The 23,175-nt window shown below is 38.9% G+C and overlaps 1 non-coding gene across 1 annotated transcript; it reads left to right on the forward strand.

Moving 5' to 3' along the window:
- Window positions 1-22,572: 22,572 nt before the first annotated feature.
- On the forward strand, window positions 22,573-22,644 carry TRNAH-GUG (transfer RNA histidin (anticodon GUG)). The gene has a single exon. It is a non-coding gene; the product is annotated as a tRNA-His (tRNA).
- The last annotated feature ends 531 nt before the right edge of the window (window positions 22,645-23,175 follow it).

Genomic DNA, 23,175 nt, shown 5'->3' on the forward strand with positions numbered 1-23,175 from the left:
ATGGGGGGTGGGGGGTTGTTACTTTGTGAGGGTGAAAAGGGTAACTATTGCATTGTTCTGTACACCTGAAACTAACAATAAATAAATAAAAAAAAATTATGTTCGTATATTCTTTATAAGAATATTTGTTCATATATTCCTTATTCTTTTTAAGACCTGTGGTAGCATACAATACACATTATTGTTTGCCTTCCTTTCTCATGTAACAGTTGGATTTGGACATTTTCTTATGTCAGTATTTAGAGTTTTCTCATTCATTGTCTCAGCTGCATGGCGTTCATTTATTGACCTGTACTGTAACTTATTTAGTCAAGCACCAGCAATGGACATTCAGATTGTTTTCAATATTTTGATTTTGCAAACAAATAATATTGCCATTGTCATTGCAGGTGCATCTGTAGTATAAATTCTCCAAGATGGGGTGGCTGGGTCAGACAGAGTATGTACTTCAGTAATTGTGACCAAGGAGGCCAAATTTCCCTCCATAAAAGTTGTACCAATTGAGACTCCCACTAGAAATGCTTGAGTTTGCCAATATAGTGTGTTATCAAACTCCTAGATCTCCGGAATCTGAGGTGAAAAAAATGCTATCTTATTTTAATTTTTTTAATTTGCATTTGCAGATGAGTGAGATTGAGCCTCCTTTCATATGGATGAATAAGAGCCAGCTGATTTCCTTGTCCTTTGCACTATCTGTTCATATCCTATTCTCATTTTCCTACAGGGTTATTGATTTTTTGCATATTTATAGAACTTATTTATCTAAAAAGAAATTAATCCTTTATCTGTGGTATGAGTTGAAAATATTTTTCCAAGTTTGTCATTTGATTCTGTTTATGGTGATTTTTGCCATGCAGAAAAAGCATATTACAATATTAAGTAGTTGAATTTAGCCATCTACTATTTTATAGGCCTTCAAATTCTGTTTAACAGTTTAAAAAGTCTTTTCCATCTTAACATTACAAAAACAAAATTGTGGTTTGAGTACTTCTGTGACTTCAGTTTTTATTAAGTGACCCATAGGAAATTACCGGTATTTGACTATTTTGACCTACACAAATGATCATAAGATCCAATCTAGTGCATTCAATTCTTTGATCCATTTGGAATTTATTTCAGTGCAAGACATGAGGTCAAGTCCAATTTAATGTTTTTGCGGATGCCAACTCTACTAAGTAGGCCATCTTTCCCCACTGATTTTTAATGCCACCTCTCGTAAATAATTTTGCAAATGAAGTGTAAATATTTTTGATTTTCAAAACTCTTCCAGTGATCTGCCTGCTCATTCAGATTGCTGTTTCAATTATTTAAATTTCATGTTTAAATTTTATCTCATTTTTTTTTCAGAATTTTTAGAATTTTCCAGTCTTTTCTTATGTGTTTCTCAGTGTGAATTTAGAAATCTCTAGTATAGTTACTAAAACAAACAAACAACTGGTAATAATCTCTTGTTTGTATTATTGTTAAGATGACATTGAATTTATTGATTGAGAGTAGATTGCCGTTTTTATGATGTTACATTTTCTGAACTAGCTTCTTAACTGTTGCCAGTCTCTCGGTTCTCTAATCCCTTCCTTCTGCACTCTGCCACCTGACAAATCTGCCTCAAGTCTCATCTTCATTAAATCACATGCCTGAGTTTCCATAATCCACCCCTTTTCTGGTTTTCATGCAGTTTTCCCTTCAGAAACCTGCCATGACCTCCTCTCACCCCTCCATTTACTAAAATTCTTGATCAGTCCAGTTGACACCTTCAAGTGAAATCTTGCTTGACTAGTGTGACACTTCACTGCTTCTTCCCTTCCATGAAATCACTGCTCTGTGTCACCAGTTGGCCCTAAATTATTCATGACTTTCTTTTTAACACATGTATATTTAACCTGAGCAGCTTAGGTTTCAAAAGCAGACAATAAAACATTTAATTACATTTACATTAAACCCAAATCTCTGTGGTTGAAGTAATGATGCATACTCAAATTTTTATGACTTGGAACCTGCATATGCCTTAACTTCTTATGTGTCTAGATCATATACCTCTAGCCATTCATTCACTCTGTCAATAATGTATGTATTGCATGCCTACTATGTGCCAGGCACTCTGATAGTCATTGAACACTTGTATCAATTAAATTAAGCTAAGTTAAGTAACAGTAACAAGTAATCCCTAATCATGGTGATTTTTATTCATAAAGATTTATTTTTTGCTCATGTTACATGTCCATCCCCTTCAGCTTTGACTCCATTCCAAATCTTCATTTCAGGACTCAGATTAAAGCACACAGCTGCCCTATCTGGCATATGCTGGTCTCATGGCAAATGGACAGAGCAATGAGGAAACCATGTGGAAACTTCCAAAGCTTCTGCTTAGAAGTGGCACACGTCAATTCCACTCATATTTTATTGACCAAAGCAAGACACATGACTAAGATTGGGATCAATGGAACTGGAAATATATTGTTCTGGTAGGGAGAAGGGCCCTTTAGTGAAAAGCATTGAATATTTTTAACAAATAGTACAATCTACCAGAGCAATAAAGCGGTGGGAAAGACAGATATAGTACTGAGCTCACAGAGTTTACAAACTAGCAGGAAATAGGAGCATTAGCTAAATAATATCACAATGGTGACAAATGCTCCAAAGACAAAGAAGAGGATGTTAAGAAAACATAAAATGGGTAAGCCAACATAGTCTGAATGTTTTAAAAGGCCCCTTTCCTAGCACCGCCAAGGAATATTTCAGGGTTAATAGACAATAACTAGGCAAAAGAGAGGGTTGCCTCCTGATGCTTTAAATAACTTGAGGTCATTTAAAACCCTTGAATATACTAATTTGACTAAGACGAGCAGAATTAGCATACTTCTGTTTTGCAGATTTTCTGCATCTAAATTCAATAAAATAATCTCAGAGTCTCAGTATTCCACAATTCCTTATTAATAGTTTTTTTCCCCATATAACAAGTCAGAGATAACTTTATTGCATTATTGCGTTGACATTTTTATTAATTTTGAGGGACCCTAAATGACTACTTGTAATTAGACTGGCATGTATCTTTCTACAAATAGCAGCATATGAGTCTTGATATTTACACTACTTATATATTTGCACACGATGTGTAATTTATGTTGTATTTTCTTTCGTCTAATAATGTGATGCCACTCACGAAAGAAGTTGGTAGTAATTATAGAGCAAGGCAATGGTTTAATCATTTCGGATGGGAATGTACCCTATCCCTAACATGTAATTATTAGACCATTCCCACTTTCCTAGGATGATATTACTCTCAATTATTTACTGAGAAATAAATGAGTAAACTAATAATGATGCTGGGGTCTTAGTCTTGCTTTCCTAATGGAGGCCTCCAACGAGAGCCTTTGTAATTCCGTTTCCAACCATATGTCTCTGTTGACATTAAAGTGCTTAGTTCCAAATGAGTTGGCTTCATTCAAGCATCTTAATTCAAGAGTGGATGATTAGATCTTAAGCTAAAAACCTATTAGGATGTAAGCACTTGTGTTTTTGAAAGGTATTAAGGGAACATCATAGTGTGGTTGTAGATAAATCCTCCCTATCTAATAGTGGGTTGGCAAAAATCTCATTTGATCTTCAAACGTTACTGACTAGCTTTATGTCAAAGTTAAGCACAGAATGAGAAATCTGCCAAGTGTTTGTTATACAATACACAGACTGGATGGTGTCTGTTTTTATCCCTTGTGAGTAGTAGTTTCAGAGATCCTGTCTCCGAAACTCAGAGGAGCAGGGATAGGCAGAGAGGACCCAGTAACTTTTTCATGCAAAAACCACCCTGAACAAGAGTCCAGGATCAGAGCGGGAACCCCCCCCCCTTAACAGGCAGCACTTCTAAAGTGAATGCCACTGTGGTGGGATTATGCACCCATGAGGTTTCTTAACCTCATCCATGCTACAAAGCAACCTATGTGAGTAGAACAGGACAAATCACATCAGGAATACTTTCAGTCCCTTTGCGAAAGCACGCACTGATCTAAATAAAAATGAAAGCTATGATTGTTCCTGTTTTTACTTAACCACATGTGTGGTCCAAACTAATAGGATTCTCCCTCTCTTCCTGTTAATTTGCTTTAGTCCCTGTGTAATCCTATCATCAGCAGAGCACAGTGATCTTCATATAGGGAATGGGAAAATCATTTGATAACCATCTGCCTAATGTTTTGGCAGAGTTTTGTTTAGCTTGCAGAGCTACTACAAAATTGGGACTCCTCATCAGGAATGGACATTTCTATTAGGGAATAGAGCAGGATCTAAAGTTCCAAGATTGTGATTTCCTAATTATGTTTTGACAGGTGACCTGTCGGGCTCCTGACAATGCCACTCCTGAAGAAAGCCAAGCTGAATTTATCATTATGTAACTTCAAAGGCATGGGCTAATTTCTCTCTCCTTCCCTCCCTCCATCTCTCCTCCCTTTCTTCTTTTACTTTTTAATGTAAAAAAAAAAAATACCAGGGATACAGTGAACCAGTAAAGGTGGACTTTGATTAAAACTGCTTGGGGAATTAGTAGCTCATACCTCTAAATCCATAATTCCTCAGTTTTCCTTCTTGACTCATCTCAACTTTTGACAACTCCTTTATTGCTCATTAGAAACACAGATAACCATGAAGGAATAAGAAAGAAATGCCTATAAGAACAGGAACATAAATTGCTGCAGGAAAGAAGTCGGATATATATGTCAAAGTACTTATTGACTTAACCATGAAAAATAAGAGCAGACCTCCCAGATTAACTTGTATTGATAATGCCTCTTAACTGTATTCTCTCCCACCCACAAGGAGCTTTGAGTACCATAAAGATATTATCTGGTCCAGACATGCAAATTAAAACAGGATAGGTTCAGAACTTGAAAGAAATAAGGCCATGCTTGAAAAAATTAAGCTTCATGAAAATTCAAATTGAGAAGTGAGACCATGGTGGGAGTTGGGGTGGGTAATAGAAGCTGCCTTAAAGAGAAATGTCCCCATTAGGGTGAGTTTTCATACTCTAACTTAAATGAAAGAGTAAAGAAATCTTGAGTCACTGGAAGTTAATTAACGTATATAAACAGACTCTGAAATATTATGATACTTATGTGGCCATTGGATATTTGGACACTGGCTTTATATTTGATGAATTGGCAAACTACTATCAGTTTATTTTAGGCCTGAAATAGTATTATGGTTTTGTTTTTTTAAAAAAATGCATATCTTTTAGATACATATCTGAAGAAGTTCTAATAGTTTAGAGATACATAATAAAATATTATGAAAAATAATATTTCATCTTTAATTTGCTTAATATTGATGTTGGGAGGACAAGTACATGGGGATATTAGATAAAACAAGGTTGACCAGGAGTTGATCAATGTTGAGGCTGGATGATGGACACGTCAAAGGTTCAGTATACTATTCTGACTATTTTCTGTATATTAAAAATGCTTCATAATGCAATTTTGAAATAAAGGAAAAAATTATAAAACATGTTAGATAGACAAAGATGTCATAAAGAATAATATGGTGAACACTTATCTATCCACTCTCCAGTTGAAGAGTTAAAACAGAAATGTGGTTGAAAAAAATTATAAAGCAACTCTTTTACTTCAGTTATCTGGCTCCCTTGGTAGTGTCCCATTGGGAAGGTAGTGCCTGGTGTTGACTCATTAAAATTGGTAGCACTTCAGATGTTTACTCTAGCTGGCTGCAGCATATCTGGATTCAGGCTTCCATGAGGCAGTGTAGTGCTTGCCATGGAGCTAACTCAGACTTGAGAATAAAACAAACAAAACACCTAGATCAAAATCCCTGCTCTAACTACCATTGTGTGACTTCAAGTAAAGCTCTGAACTTCTCTGAGTCCCATTACCTCATATATGAAAACTATGTTTACCAATCCAACCTTGAAGGACTGCAAATTGTGTCTGTAAATCACATAGTTGGAAATGGGAAAATAGTAGTTATTTTATTTGATTTTTTTTTAAGATTTTTATTGGGGAATTGGGGGGATGGGAACAGTGCTGGGGAATTGGGGGAAGGGGAACAGACAAGTTGCTGTTGTTTTGTTCTTCAATCTAGTTGTGGAGGACGTTGCTTCACTGGCCCAAGTTGGCACCATCATTGTGCTCTTCCCGGGAGAGACAGATCAACCGCCGGCTTCTGGACGGCCGCTCACTGCAGCTGCTGGCTGCTCACGCTGGCTGCTGGCCGCTCACGCTGGCTGCTGGCTACATACGGTAGCCTATCGCAACCCACTGCCACAGGGGCTGCAGCCTACGCAGTCACCAGCGACTCAAGGCTGCCCAGCTCCAGGTTGAGCTGTTGTTCAGCATCTTAGCTGTGGAAGGCAGTGTCACTGGCCCTCATATGTGGGATCCGAACCGGGGCCCTCTGGCGTCCCAAGCCAGTTCTTAACCATCGTGGCACTCGGCCGGCCCTATTTGATGTTTTTAAAAGAAGACATTTGGGCATTTTCCAACTGAAATGTATGAGCACCTCTGAACAAGCAGTAAATAAATACTTTGTGGCTAGATGATAAAGTCCAATTTGCTGCTTATCAAAGGAAGGGAGATCATCACCTTGAAAGAGTTTTAGTAGCATCCAGGAGCAGGGAGGACGAAGTTAGGACATTTATGAGTTTGGGAGGCTATGATTTAATGTAGGTCTTTCAATGCAGTATAAGGGGGCACTTAATTAGAATTGGGCAAATTCTATTATAGTTAAAGATTTGTAGACACAGAGTTGGGAGGATTTCAAAAGGAAACTTGAAGAGTAAACCATCTTTTGAAGCTATCTATTGTCTTGACAAAGGGGTCAATGGAGAAAGGATAAATGGATGTGGGGGACATTCTCGAAACAAACAATATTACCTGCAACTTCAGTTTCCTGGGCAAGAGATTCCTGGAAAAGTAAAGTTAGTTAATGCAATCAAATAGTAAAGTTGTGCTAAAGTAAACAGTAAGCTGAATGGTATATATAGATAATTTTTGTTCTCATTTAGGCAGAGGCTGTAAGAAATCTTTTTGTGGGTTTTATTTTTATTTTATTGATTGATTGATTGATTGATTTATAGGCCCCAGCATGTACAGGGATATGATATGAGTATATTTTCACAAAATTATCTTCCTTTATGATCACACTTGGCATCTCACACATTCTGTTACTTTTGTCACCTCATTTGAATGTTTCAGACTGTCCTTAGAATATTATTGTAGCTTTATGACAGCGGTCCTCAAACTTGCCTGCACAATAGACTCATTTGGGGAGATTTTGAAAATCCAATAGCCCACGTCCCATCTCAGGCCAATTAAATCAGGATATCTGGAGTAGGGTCTGGGCATCAGTAAGTTTAAACTATCTCAGTGATTCCAGTGTGATCCAAGGTTGAGAACAACTGTTTGATGCCTAGCTGGAGAAGTGAAGCTTGACTATGGAATTATAAGACAATTGTTAGACCCTGACACTAACTACTGACTGATGAAAGTTGGAGCAACTTTCTAATGCCAATAAGCTTTAGTATAAATTTTAATAATGACACAAGGGTTATGTACAAACCTTCTGCCCTTTAAAGTCTGGATTCAAATTGCACCAAATGTCATTAAGGACTTAAAGTTTTATGGCAACCTTCATTTTGATTACCCATTCCACCAACTTCCTTTACTTCACTGCCTTATCACAGTGTTGTTCCTTTATTCATTCCACTCTGGCATTGACCTAAACTGGGAACCACGCCATTCTTTGATTTGCACACATACACCACCATCCCTACACCTCCTCCCCCAACATACATGCTCATATAAGACTGCTGCAGATATAGCTGACTTTGCTGGAGGTTGAGAAGATAGAAGAGGTTTTACACTGTAAGAACATGAAAACTTTCATGTAGAATATTATCAGATTATCTGTGGTCTGAAAAGTCCTTTGGCAAATTTGTGTGCTGTATAATTACCACCCCCACTCATGTTTTTCTCTCTTTCTTCTTTGCCCCTCTCTCAAGAGAAAATAATATCCTACCATTGTCTTAAGCAGATCATTCTACTTGTTTCTTGCCTCATGCCCATCCTCAGCTTTGTAATCCTCTTTGCATATCCAAAGACTCATTAATGTCTTCTGATAAACAATGAAGCATCTATTCCAGGTAGTACCTTCTCCATTCCCACTAGATACTTTAAGGAAAAGGAAGCATTAGGGAAATGTTGCTAGCACTTTTGTGGGAATTATGGCATCCCTTCCCCACCTCTTAGAATATATAAACAGTTGAATCAGTTTAGATTCTAAATAAAAACAATTTGCCACTAATAATTCAGTTCCTTAATTTAGCTCGTAATTATGCCTACCATGGTAGGTGCTAAGAGACAGGTAAACTAAATGAATGACCACTCTTCCAGCAAGAATCAGTTTTGTTGAAGATATAAGACAGACTAGTAAGATATAGTTATAGTATAACACAAGAGACCAGTTGTATATGTTTAATGAACCCAATTTCCAAAAATTTATTTCAGTTCATTGACATTCACCTTTCTAAGATCCATATTCTCAAATATTACCTGTTTGTGAAGGACCAGGCTTTTTCTCAGTTCCATTTGTACACCATGTATGGTCAAACCACAAGTTATATACTTTTTTGACTCTTGGTCAAGTTTTCTCTAACTTCACTAGTCAGTAGGCCAGATCAGTATGGCTTAAAAAATAAATAGAGGGATGGCCAAGTGGCTCAGTTGGTTAAGAGCTTGCTCAAGAGTGCGAGGTCTGAGCAATAGTGGTCCAATGCCCCGTCCAAGCTGAGCTGCCACTGAGCTGCCAACAGGTGGCAGGATGGCTCATCTAAAAAACTAAATAAATAAAATAAATAAATAAATGAATAGAGAACTTCCATTTCCAGGGTAGGTACCCTAGTCAACCTTCCTTCTATAGATAATCATAGTTCTTGTCTAAAATATATGAAAACTATCAATGAGCTCTCAAGGAAGAAAAGAACTTTCAGCCTATGAATTGAGGTCATTTGTTGAATCAGATGAACTTGAACTCCTGTATTCACAACTTCCAAGGTATATGAAATAGGAGATAAATCCCAGGGCCCATAAAGATGGAGAGACCACAAACATATATCCCAAAGAGCTATACCTTCAGAGTAAAAATGAACTAGAAAAACTGCCACTTCTCTTAACCCCCACCCTCAATCAGAGAACTGCTTAGAAAATATGTGGTGTTTAACCTTGATGCTGAATGAAGGTAAAAAGAAAATAAGAAATCACCACTGAGAACTTAGAACTATAGCTCATCTCAGGTTCACAGCCTGAATTCATACTCCCTGAGCGGGCTGGAATCCTCAGGCTAAGAATTCAATTGCAAGTGATCCCAGACAAGTCATACTACAAAGTGCATAGTAGAAAGAAATGTAGATCCTCTCTTGAAGAACACATCTTCTTTCCAAGCCCCCCAAATTCTCATAAATACAATTCCAAGACTAATGAGCAGACCAACAATTAATAACTAAATGCACAGGGAAATAAAGCACCATGAGAAAAAATGAAAACTAAAAACACTACATAAACAGAACAAACACCAATTCATAAGGGCTTCAGATCATGGAAGTTTCAGACAGAGACTATAAAACACGATGTCTAATATCTTTAAAGAAATAAATGACACACTTGGAAATGTGCACAAGAAACAATAAAGTAATATGATGAAGCAGATTTTAAAAGACTTAAATTGAACTTTTGGAAATGAAATAAAAATTCACAAAAAAACCTCAGTGAAACAAGGGATTACCATTGGTTTAAGGTGTGATAATAATAAGGTGGGTCTCTACCAAAAACTAAATATTCTTATTAATTAGAGTCAAGTGCCAAGGTATTTTCAGATCAAATGTCATTTCAGATTAAATTTCATGATGTCTGGGGTTTGCTTTAAAATGCTCTAAGAAGTTTTTGTTTAAAGTTTGTACATGGAGAAGTATTTAATTAGGTTGTTAAAATGTTGATAATTATTGAATCTGCATAATGGGCATATGGAGTTTTTTTTTTAATACTATTCCCTCTACTCTTGTGTAAGTCTGAAAAATTACATAATAATAAGTATGTTTGTTTAAGAGGTAGGAAGTGTATTAACTTAACTGTTTGGGCCCAGATATTTTTCTTGTGTCCATTAAATTAGTTTTTTTTAAAGTATGCTTTTTTTAAATGTATGATTTTCTAAGTAATTTCAAGCCATGTTACTTATAGGTATGCTATACATATAATTTTTCACAGGCTGATACAAACTATAAATTAATGGTATATAGAGGAAAACAAATTGGTGGGTTTGACAGTAAATTTATGAAAGTTTAAAAGAAAGATAGTGAACTGTAGAAATTAAAATAGTGATCTATAGGAATTATCCAGAAAGCACACAGGATAACAAAACAATAGAAAATACAAATAGAGACAAAACGACATGAGGGAGGTAACGTAGACTTGACTGGAGTCCTAGAAGGATAGGAGGATGAGAATTAAGCAGAAACAATATTTGAAGAGATCATGGCTAAAGATTCTCCAGAACTGATGAAATGTACTGACCCATAAATTCAAGAAGCCCAACTAATCCCAAGCAATTTAATTGTTAAAAAAATCCATATGTGAACACATCCTTGTGAAACCAGAAACAGAAAGAAAACATAAACAAACAAAACCAAAACGAAAATGAAGAAATGCTCCTAAAATAAAACATCTGAGATGGAAGAAGGAGAGAAGAGCCCAGAAAGCAGTAAATGTGTAAGAAAATAGAAGTAAGGGCCGGCTGAGTGGCTCAGTTGGTTAAGAGCTCGCTCAAGAGTGCGAGCTCTGAGCAACAGTGGTTTGAGTCCCGGCCTGAGCTGAGCTGCCAACAGGTGGCAGGATGGCTCAGCTAAAAAAAAAAAAAAAAGCAAGAAAGAAAATAGAAGTAAATATTGGCAGTAGAAAACAATAAATGTCAGGCCAGTTTCACTCAAGAACATGCCATAAAACCTACAGAAAATCTTAGGAAACCAAACCAGTAAGTGCCCCAAAAGGAAAATAAATCATGACCAAGTTGGGTTTATTTCAGGAATGCAAGGTTGGTTTTAAGTTTGAAAATTAATGTACACACTGACAGATTAAAAGAGAAACATTGTATGATCATCTCAATAGATACAAAGAAAAGCTTTTGATAAAACTGAATATTTCTTGATTTAAATTCTACAAAAGATAAAATTGTCTAGTTTTCTAATGGAAACTGGCAATAGAAGGAAACTTCTTTAACCTGATAAAAGATATCTACAAAAACTTACAGTAAATATCATATGCAATGATAGATTAAGCCGCTAAGAGCATTTCCTTCAAGATCAAGAAAAAGACTAGAATATATGCTGTCACCCCCCTTTAATTAAAACTTGTATTGTACATCCTGACCAGTACAATGAAACAAAAAAAAAGATATAGAAAAAAATAGAAATGATCAAAACTGTCACTATTTGCAGATATTATGTATAATTATGAACATAGAAAATCCAAAGGTATACAGGTTAAATATTAGAATGGATGAGAGGGTTTGGCAAGGCTACCAGATAAAAACCAATATAGAAAAATTAACTAGATTTCTCAATACCAGGAACAAATAGTTGAGACAAAATGCTGTAGACAGAGCTACAAAAGATCAGTCTACAGCTACACACAGCAACATGGACAAAGCTCACAAACATAATGATGAATACAAAACGTGAGCCACAAAGTAATGTATATTGTATTGTTCCATTTATATAAAGCTTAAAAACCATCACGAGTAAACATTTAGGGTTGAGCTATGCACGCAGAGGTGGTAAAGTAATAAAGAAAAACAAGGGAACGAGTCTCAGTGTAGTGAGGATGTTGATTCTCTCTGGGAGAGGGCAGCGTGCACAGTAAGGGCTCAGACGGTTCCAGCAATGTTCTCTTTTTAGGTTGGTTGAGCTTATTTCCAGTTTTTCATTATTAATACTGCAGTTATGTTTTTATATTCTTTTGACATATTTCATATTTTTTAAAAAGCCAAAGAGTAAATGGAGATAAGGACAATATTCTGTAAATGTCAAATGTCTGCATAAAGAAAATGGTAGCTATAAAATCATCTAGGTTTTTCTTCTGGTTACATTTCTGAGTTTTCCAACATCCAATCATGAAAACAAATCTTGCTTTCTGGCATGAGGTGGATCATACCTTCAGGGATAATTCACTCTTATTTGGTCAGAGCTTCAACAATTATCATTATGCTTATGACTTCCAAATCTCAATTTCCATTACTTCTTGTCACGCATGTGTCAATTTCTTCTAGATACTGTCTTCTAGACATTGTCACTTGAATGACCTACTGTCACTTAAACTACAGGTCTGGTTTAATGACATGTGAAGTTTGTGAATACTCTTCTTAACTTACGTTCTCTCCATGGGCAAGTTAATTCATTGCCTTGGATTTAAACCCATCTATATGCTTCACATCTCAAACATCTTATTCCAACTCTAAGTCTCTTATGAGTTCCAGGTTCACATATCCAGTTTCCTACTTGATATCTCAATTTGGCTCGTTCATTGGCATCTCAAGCCAGCCAACACATTGATGCAATTTTGCATCACTAGGGGCATGAAAATCAAAAGCATACTTAGAAAATAACAAACAGTTTTGTTTTGCTGCTCTGAGTGTGGGAGACTGGACAGAGATGTAGAAAAAAATAACTAGAAAAATAGTTCGGGGACACACACTGAAGAACCTTTGATGTTTGGCTTAAAGTTTGGACTTTGTGGACAATGGGAAGTCACAGAGAAATTTTTATTTTCTGTTCATTTATTCATACAATAAATATTAAGTGAGGACCTATTATGTCCTGGGCATTGTGCTCAGGATACATCTGTATACAGGACAGAGTCAGATGAAAAAGGATTCCTGAGAGTGTTAGGAGGTAGAAGGCATTGGAATCGGTGTTAGGTTAGATTAGAACCAAATGGGATGGAAAATGTGGCTAGAAAAAGGGACTGAGGAAGCCACCAAAGTTTTCTCCTCGCTTGAGAGATTGGGGGGATGGCAATGCCTTTACCTGAGGTAAGTGATGTAGAAGGAGAGGAAAGGTGGATGGGTGGAGGGCACCTGACTTCAGCTTGGACAGCTGAGATGCTTGTGGGACTTTCAGAAAAGAGACTGATTAGAAACACGGGATTGTGTTTTAGGAGAGAAGCTCAAGATGGAGGCCTTGGTTTGGGACCCCATCTATAGGAAGTAATGGTTGAGCATGGTGGGTGGTGGCAGGTAGCATGAGGGTGCCAAGGAGGAGCGAGAAAGTAATAATTCATATTACATTCAAGAAAAAAATTGACTTTGGCAAAATCAATTAGTCCCAGCATTGTCATAAGTAGCTATGGAGCCTTGATCTCCCTTTCCCAAATTTTTGTGAGTCTGCCTCCATTATTTATTTTGGGAAGGAGAAAGCCAACACCACATGTTGAGTCATGGGATGGTGGGGTTTGCCTGTCATCCAAGATTGACTGAGTCATAAACATGGCCCAGGGATAAAGCATCGCATGCAGCAGTTCTTGGCAGATTGCAAACACTATACCTGACAAAAGTAACATGTGCGTAGTTATAAACATTATTAATACCATTATTACTAATAAAAATAGATCATGGTTTGGATTGTGTCCCCCGCCAAAAAAAAAAAAAAAAAGATTGGGTTCATAACCCCTATTACCTCAGGATGTGATCTTATTTGAAGATAGTGTTTTTATAGAGATAATCAAGTTAACATGAGATTGTTGGAGGAGGCCCTACTCCAGTATGACTGGTGTCCTTTAGAAAGGGAACTCTGGATACAGAGACATGCATGCAGGGTCAATGCCATGTTAAAATGATGGGAGAGATCAGGGTGTTTCATCTACAAACCAAGGAATGCCAAAGACTGCCAGCAAACCACCAGAAGAGTCATGGAATAGATTCTCCCCCAGACCTCAGACAGAACCAACCCTGCTGGCACCTTCTAGCCTCCAGAACTATGAGACAATACATTCTGGTTTTGTTTTGTTTTTGTTTTTGTTTTTAAACTGGGGAACAGGGTGTTTTTCCAGGACCCATCAGCTCCAAGTCAAGTAGTTGTCTTCAGTCTAGTTGTGGAGGGCGCAGCTCCTTGGCCCATGTGGGGATCGAACCGGCAACCTTAGTGTTATGAGCCTGTGTTCTAACCATCTGAGCTAACCAGAGGCCCCTAAATTTCTGTTGTTTCAGCCACCCACTTTGTGGTACTTTGTTGTAGGAACCCTGGCAAACTAATACATGGTTGTGTATTATTTGACATTTTATCAAATGCATTTTGTGCTCATTTCCATTTAATCCTTGTGACCTTCTTTGTGGAAGGCATTATCAGTGATCCTTTTCACAGGGAGGGAAACTAAAACTATTAGAGATCCAGATTTCTGTATGATAAGACACAGGACACAGGAATTTGCAGGAGGAGAAAGGGAATTTCACCCATGGGCACAGCACTGCATAAATGGTATTGTAGGAGAGTGTGTTGGTTAAGGAGATGGGATCCAGACTGAGTCTCATGGATTCGAAACCCAGCTCTGGTGGCTCAGGCTGTGTGGTCCTACGCAAGTTTCTTCAGTAACTCAGCACCTTGGTATGGTGGAGAAAATAGTAATACCTAAGTAATACCCAAAGCTCTCATGAGGATTAAATGAGCTAATTCCTGTAAAATGTTTAGCACAGTGCTTGCTGCGTTAATATATGCTCCATAAATAGTAGCTACTTTAACATAATTATTCATGGGAAACTACAGGGGAATAGAGAAGCCCTTCCATAATTATGAGGGTCATACAACCCTATAATAGTTGCCTCTCGTGAATGTACTAAGCAAAGGGTCTGCATTTAATGCGTTGTGTCTATTTAATGATCTCTGTGTGTCTAGGTGTGAGAGGTGCATGGCGACTGTTGTCTGTTTCACAGGCAGACATGGCTGCGTGGTGACTATGCTCCAAGACCCATTCAGTCATCATTGCAGGAGGTCTTCTCCCTAAATCAAACCCATCTTAACCCCTCAAGAAGCTCTTTGGGGCAGTAATAAGGACTCAGGCCACCTCATTAGATGTCAGCCAGAAAAAAATTGGAGGTCATGGGAATTAATCAGTTGAAAGGTCAGAAAGTAAAGCATGGGTTTTCACATAGGTGAGTCCCACATGCTTTGTACTTTAAAAATTCACTGCATTAGTTTTCACCATAAGCAAGTTCACTATAAAGGGATTACAAATAATGAGTAAAGAACACAGTTACCATCCTGAATTTTTAAAATGCAATTAAAATTGGTGCAGACCCACTGATCCTTGCCAAACCCTGCTTTAAATAACAGTTTGGAGAATCACAAACTTCAATTACTTTTGGCAATGTCTTGGTTTTCTGTGAGGCCCTATAGGTTATTAAATGTTGTAGCTATTTAGCTTGATAATGAATAGTTTATCCTACATTCAATTAAGCTGGCTTCTCAGTCTCTCTCTCTCCCTCTCCCTCTCTCCCTCTCTCCCTCTCTCCCTCTCTCCCTCTCTCCCTCTCTCGTGCTAGCTCTCTCTTCAGCTCACTCAAAGAAATGATGATAATTAAGGGCCACAGGGCCAGGTTTTTCATCCAAGATTATCCTTACAGTTCTTAATTAAGGTTACTTAGGGTAGAAATCTGGCTTCATCTTGTAAACTTAATATCTATCTTTCACATCAGTAGTGGCTATCATAATGATGATAATAGCAAGAATAATTGCACTTATGTATTCTATGCAGCACCTTTCAAACCATCTTGCATATTTCACATTTTTCTCTTAATACCTTTGTGTAGTAGACAAGGAACAGATTTATTATTCCTTTTAAAGTCCATGAAGCAAAAGAAGTTAAATAAGTGTTCCCAGATTATAAACTTCATCATAAATAAAGCAGAACAAAACATGAACAGGTGATGCAGTGTTCATTCTATCGAGCTATCCGGTTCTCTGGGTGTGTGTTCTCTCTCTCTCCCTCTCCCTCTGTCTCCCTCTCTCTTCTTCTCTCTCTCTCTCCCTCCCTCTCCGTCTCCGTCTCTTTCTATCTCTCTCAAAGAACTGAGATCAGGGGATGCTAATAGCATTTTCACATATTTCTAATTTCCATATTATTGAGATTGACCAGTTGGATATCAGTCCCTTCCTGATCTGTGGTATGCTTGTGTATTTCACAGTCTCACTTCAACCAGGAGAGATGATGGCCTCAACAGTTATTGACATTCACAGAGGAGTCAGAATTGGACATGGACCGTATGCAATCCCACATAAGTGTATTTGTGAAATGTATTTTAGGAAAGGCAAGATTAAACTCATTAATAACAAAACACCTAAAGATAAGGAAAGGAGGCCCCATTGAAGAGCTCTTACATATTTGCAGCTCATTCTGTGAGTCTAAAGTGAGACCAAGCTTTGGAGTTCTCATCTACACCCATCCAATGTAATGTTTTAATCTGGTCAGCCCATGCTCTGCACTATGCACTAAGGTTAAGTGTGGGGGAGATAGAAAGATAAGAGTCCACTCCATTGCAGAGATCTATGGTCATGGATTTCCTGCAGCCCCACCCCAACTCGGGCCAGGTATCTTATGCATAGGAGAACTCAGGAACTTGAAGAGCAAACTTGTCATCACCACTTTAAGACCAAGATCTAGACAAAGAGAAGGCCCAACTGGTGAGCCAAGTGCCTTTATCCTTCTGTGAAGGGCTTTGAGAAATCACACCGGGCTCCCATGGGTCTCGGCCATCCCATCTTTCTCCAACTCCCACCCCAAAGCTCCCCTCTCATGTCCACACTTACCTCATGACTAAATTGGCTCCAGTGTTGGCTCCTTTACAGCAGATGGGACAACATGACAGCCTGAAACTGGGGCAAGCTACCTCTGCTTCAGAGTCCTTCTCGATTCTTATGCTGTGTTTCTGCCTCTTTACTTGCAGTAGTCTCACCATGTGTCTTAGCCACATCGCTATCCCTGGGATTGGAACCACCTGTCCAGACCCTGAGGCATTCTTCCTTCTGGCATCAAACTAGTTACTTGGCCTTGATGCCACTTATCATCACAAACAGAGCCCAATCAGTAAACAACAGGCCACCTGTGGGTCCTGACATCTGCCTGTTCTCCTGGCACTTCCTCCTCCAGGCCTGAGGCTCAGAGCAGCTCACTTCCATGTCTGATTTGACCAAAATATAGCTAATAATGATTAAGCACTTACTATATACTGGGTACTTTTTAAAACACATCACATGTTTATTTACTCCTTACCACAACCCTGTAAATTTCATAACACTGTCCCCTTTTGATGAAGAAAAATTGAGTATGGAGAGATTAGATTATGTGTGCAAGGCTGTCAGCCCCAGAACCCCCAGCAGCCTATGCTTAAACTTCTTTATGAAGAGTACCAAGCTCCATGGTGATTGGTTAGAGCCCTCGCGGACATAAATCTAGAATGCCAACTGCTCTTCATCCTGCCAACATATTCTTTAAACCTCAGCTTCCTGCTGTGATGGAAGGGAGCAATGTAGTCTCGGGACATTCCCTTACTCTCCACTATTAGGCCATCCCTTTCTCCACCCCCGCTTCCTCGGGGGGATCCCCTTGCCACCACTTTTCCTAGATGCAGAGTCTTAATTCTCTGCCAACCCAGGCCTTCAGCTGTTCTTGGGGCTCCAAGTTATTGCGCATTATCATTAATGGATCAGCCCCCCTTCATACGATTTCCAAAAAGAGGCCTGGCCCGCCAGATCGTAAAGGTTAGCCCACGTATTCCAGAGGGCTGTGTCAGATGAGGAATTCTATTAGAAAGCTTTGCATCTGGAGTTTTCTAATGGTGCCTTTAGGCAAAAAAAATTAAAATTAAGCCAACAACCAACAATCCTGTCCCCCCCTTTCACACCCCACCCCTGCCACCACCACCATTCCAGCTTTCCCCACAGCAAAATTTCTGACTTGGTTAAATAGAATTCATTAATAAGCAAGGGGGAAAAGCACTCCAGGCAGTTTACTCTTGAAAATGTAAACTGTTAAAACATTTTGTGGTTACAAGCATTCTGAAAATAATCCATTTTCTCTAGTGTTTCGTGATTTCTCAATGATTTTCTGATACAGGCAGGAAGCATTGTGAAGGTGGTCAACTCTAAGGCCATTTAGCTTTCAGCATTCTTTATGATAAAAAGGTGACACACTGAAAAGTTTGAAATCTAGAGTTACCATATACTTGGGCTTCCCCCACTCTCCTCAACTATATTTTACCCCTAAAAATTCCCAGGGGCGTGTATTAGCAATTCTTGGTTCCTTTACATGTACCAAATTTCTCCAGCTTTTCTCTCCCTTCCACCCTCTCTTTCTTCTCTCTCTCCCTTCCTGCCCCTGCACTCGTGCATGCACACACACACACACGCACATACACACACACACACGCATACACATACAAACATTGTTCACTGGGATGGAAATGAGGTTCTAGAAAGGCCCAAGAAAGAAGTGGTTTTAAGGTCCCTATAAGGTCATAGCTGGCTGGTCATGACTAGAGACAGGACTCTGGGAGGAGGCACAGGGAGCCTTCTTTGTAGGGAGGTTCCCAACCTGTCTTTGTCTGAAAACTGGGCACTGGGCCAGCCCCTACCCAGTGGATTGCCGCTCTTGGCCTCCAGCCCGGTGATGGATCTGACTGTCATTTTCCTACACCCAGTGAGGCAGGAGGCAAGCTGAGAAGAGGGATGAAGAGGAGAAAACAGAGCTCGATCTGGGAAAAGCGGTAGGCGTGGCAACACTGGGGGGAGGACTCAGTTGGGAAAGGGGGGCCTCCACCAGTCGCCAAGCCCTCTTGTCAGCCCCTGCTCCTCTGTTAGAATCCACTATGAAAAACCAAGGAAAGTAACGACTCCATCAGAAGAAAAACCTTGTAGTTCGGCAGCAAGAGGAGAGGCAGGAAGGTTCTTGCTCCATCATTTCTAACAAAGAGATGCTGGTAAGCAGCAATCTTATTTTTAAAGACTTCCTCAAACAGGGAAGTCCACCATCTTCTTCCAGAATGAATTCTATAGTTACGTGTCCCACACAAGCAAGAAACTGTTTTACACCCAACTTAAATCAAGAGATCAAGCCCTGTGTATTGAAAATATGTTGCCATAGGCAGGAGAAGAAGGCTGACAACATTTAGAAGTTGACAGAAGGACAGCTTCTGTGAACTTAAAGAAAAACACAAAGGGCAGCTATAATAGCTGCAGGACACAGCTGTTTTCATTGAGTTTTTATCCCTTCAAAATTTTTGCGCTTGGCTATTGTTTGCGAATGTATTTCTATAAATTAAATTTATGCCTTATCAGAGAAATAAAGAATCTGAGAACTCATCTAGTCCAGTTCCCCTTACCTTACCAGAGAGGTCCAGCGACTAGCCCAAGGTCACACAGGTAGAAGAGCTGGAGAAAGGACTACAAAGCAAGCTACTTCCTTTCTCGCTCTCTCTCCCTCCTTCCTTCCTTTCCTCCCTGCTCTTTCATTCTCTCATTTTCTCTTTCTCTCTTTCAAGTGTCACACCTTCCCTGCCTTTCTCTACTTCAACCTAGCTTGAAAACTTTAAGAAATATATGTATGTATATACATATATATTCCTTTCCATGACACCAGCTCATATATTCTGTCATTTATTCATCAGTTCTTTATGTGTATCGCTTTCCCTAGACTTTAAATTGCATGAAATCATGATACGTGTCTCTCTTGTTCTTGGTTGAATCCTTAAGATCCAGAAAAATGGCTAGACTGTATTAGGTCCCCAACAAGTATTTGTGAGTAATGAACAAATTAGTAGGCAAGTGATAATAGCATCAGCGTTGACGCTGTACAGTAAGAAAAGAGTAATAACCAGGTAGTAGATTACAAAGAAGTAGGAAATGCCATCAGAAAACATGTTTTGAAGCCTTCAATTTTCCCATTTGACGTGGGTCATAGGTATTGGTACTTGTGGAAGAAATCTGAGTGTATATCCCCAAGAAGACAGTGAATGGGCAGAAGAGCCCAATATTTGTTCAAAAGCCCATTTCATTTTAACGAGCAAGAATGTTTCAGGGCCATACACAAGATGACTGACATCGTCAGCTAAATAAAGTATAAGCCCACATAAACACCAAAGCAAAGCCTGACCTGGTGAACCCCACTCAGAGGCTGGGCTTTTCTCGGGTGTTCAGATTTTTTGCCCCCAAGTCATGTCTGCTTTCAGGCATACAGCCTCCCAGACTTCGCCAAGCTTCTCTACTAGCTTCCTGCCAGTGGTATGGCTGGAAGTCATTAGTGCTAGTCACCTAAGATTTCCAACACGGCCTTCAGGACACACGGCCCCGTGTACTTCCATGTGCATACTTTTGTAGCAGGGTCAAACCATATGAGTCAGAAGAGCTTTTAGTTGCTGGTTTCAGATGCTCAAAGCTCTCTTTTCGTTTGCGAAGCAATGAGCCATATTCATGTGAGGAGATACAGGCCCTGCAGTGAACATGGAGTATAAGCAAGAGGAAAAACGTCCTTATTCTAAGCTGCTAGGATTTAAGCACTGTCGCATAGCATCACCCAGCCTGATAGGCGCAGCGTGTGAAGTAACCTAAGGGGTGTAATGACTGTGGCATTTCATGGTATTGAATCCTGTGAAGAGAAAGTGATTCTTTTTCCAGATCTCTTCTGGTCACTAAGATGAATCGAGAAGCCTGGATCAGGGGCTAATATGTTTTTAACAGTTGTCTTACGTGTCACTTTCCTTTTTAACAGAGAACAGATCTTAGGCTCAGAGTACCTGACGAGAATTTAACTCTCTTGTTCTGTTTCCACATTTTATTTTATAGTGACCTCTATTTATGGCAAGTGATACTGTGTTTTTAAAAATATATAGAATGTTATGAAATTTCCTTCTAAAATCTATTCATTTAAATAAAATATTATTCCTACAGTGCTTACTATGTGACAGGCCTACTTTAAGTTTTTAGTATGGAGTAACCTATTCCATCCTTATAACAATCCTATGAAGTAAGTACTATTATTATCTTCACTTCACAGATGAGAAAACCGAGGCACAAAAGCTAAATAAGCAGCCCCAGTTCCCCCGTTGGTACATGACAGAGCCAAAATTAGAATCTAGAAAGTCTGTTTGCACAATTTGTGCTCTGTGAGTTGATTTAATATATAATATATAATATATATATATATATTTTTCCCCCCTTATTGTTCAGTTGGTATGTGCCCATAGCAAAAATTATGCATGTGGGACACCAGTGATGGTACGTTGGGTAACTGCTGTTTGCACTGAGAGATTTGCTTTGCCCCCTTGCCACAGAGCAACCTTTTACCAGGTTCACCCACCTGTATTCCTGTTCAGGCTCAAGAACGCCCTGCCTTTGTTCCTGCACAAAATCTATAGGGCTCAGGACAATACTCTTCTATGTGACCTTGGGAAGAATATGGATTAGTGAGAGTTTGAAGGAAGGGAAAAGGGGCTATGGATGATCAGAGGGGAGGGAATGAGTGGCCGTTTGTGTCTGAAGCATTTATCTGCAGAAGTATCCTCCTTCCAGAAGCACTGGAGCTACTGGCACCCACTCAACAGATGGATTAGGGTCTTGCCACCTGACATACCATGCCAGCTAGCCCCAGCTGCTCCCAGGTCCTCTCTGTTCAGAAGACTTAAAGGAGGCATGTGATAACAATCTGTTGATTAGAAATTTGTTTTTCTGTATGTTTTCTTTTATGGCATTCAATGCTTGGAATAACTTTACCAGGCTAATTTTTATAACAAAGTCATTTATTGCAAATTTCCCCTTTAAGCTTATTTAGCATGGAATATTCCAGTTTCTTTGTGTGGTGGGTTGCCAATGTTATTGGGAAGTTTTGTTTTGTTTTGTTTTTTGAGATTATTGTGACTTTATGACTTATGGTACCTATACTGGGGGGGACATAGCTTTAGGTATCAGTGGGTTTGAAAGGCGGCCTTTCCTCAGTCAGTATATATTCACTCTGACTTTCTCTAACAGGAGAAACAAGCCTTTCTGAATCTCCCCAGTCCTCAGGCCATTTTTGTTTGCCATGTTTTTTATGACTGTGCTGCGTAAGCACATGGAAATAAGGCTGGTGTTGGAGAAACCACAAAAGAAGCTCAGAGTCATATGTCATTCAGTGCAACATAATTGGTGTGGTGGTTGGGGGTGGGGTCGGAAATCTATATTCATTATTGGTTAAAAGTAGGAAGCATGAGTCAACAGACTCGTTTCTCTTGCTCTTGTTACTTTGATTGCCGTTTCCTGGACAGTGAGTGATTCCTGTGAATCTTACCTAATGCAATTTCCCCAGTCAGCCAAGAAGACAATGTTGGTTTCACGTTCAGCCACTCTGTTATTGTGTCTCAAAATAATTAGAGATTACTGAAACACTGTTTCTCTTTCCCAATGTTAAGAAAAAATATACACGTTTAGGCAATAGATGGCAGTGTTTCCACAAATTTTAATATTGCAATGGCTCTTAAGAGGAAGCTAAGTATTCAGCTGTGCTGTAGTTTGCCGTGATCGTATAGTGGTTAGTACTCTGCGTTGTGGCCGCAGCAACCTCGGTTCGAATCCGAGTCACGGCAGGAGGGAAAGAGGCTCTTGGAAGAAAACAATGCTTGTGTCAAGTTGTACTCCATCCAAACAATATTTTGCAACCAGGCATAGACTAATGAAAATCAATAAAACAGAAACCAATACAAATATTTTAAACTTTAGAGAGATGACATACACGGAGTGGCTTTATTTAGGCACTAATCCTGTTGCAAGTGTGTTGTGTGTGGGTTTTTTTATTTGCATTGACGGGTAATATGATAAAACTGGAGTGTAGTGGGCATGTAATTATTATTAATTACAACTACTTAAGCTCTGCTTTGAGCAGACTCGTCAAGTCTGCTTGCTTTTGAGCCTTGCCAGGGCTGTACAGTAATAACAACCCTGAATTATTTGGAAAGATGTCAGCAGTAGATGTGGAAATCCTGTCTAACCAGGCATGAATTGTTGTTAGGAGGGATTTTTTTTTTTTCAGGATGACAGAGAGAAAATGAACTGTCCCTTATCAGTAATTGCAGGAAACATTTTGTTTCTATGATATGAACTGGCTGTAATTTAACTTT

Source organism: Hipposideros armiger, unplaced genomic scaffold (assembly GCF_001890085.2).
Source record: "Hipposideros armiger isolate ML-2016 unplaced genomic scaffold, ASM189008v1 scaffold_422, whole genome shotgun sequence".
NCBI classification, from domain to species: Eukaryota; Metazoa; Chordata; class Mammalia; order Chiroptera; family Hipposideridae; genus Hipposideros; species Hipposideros armiger.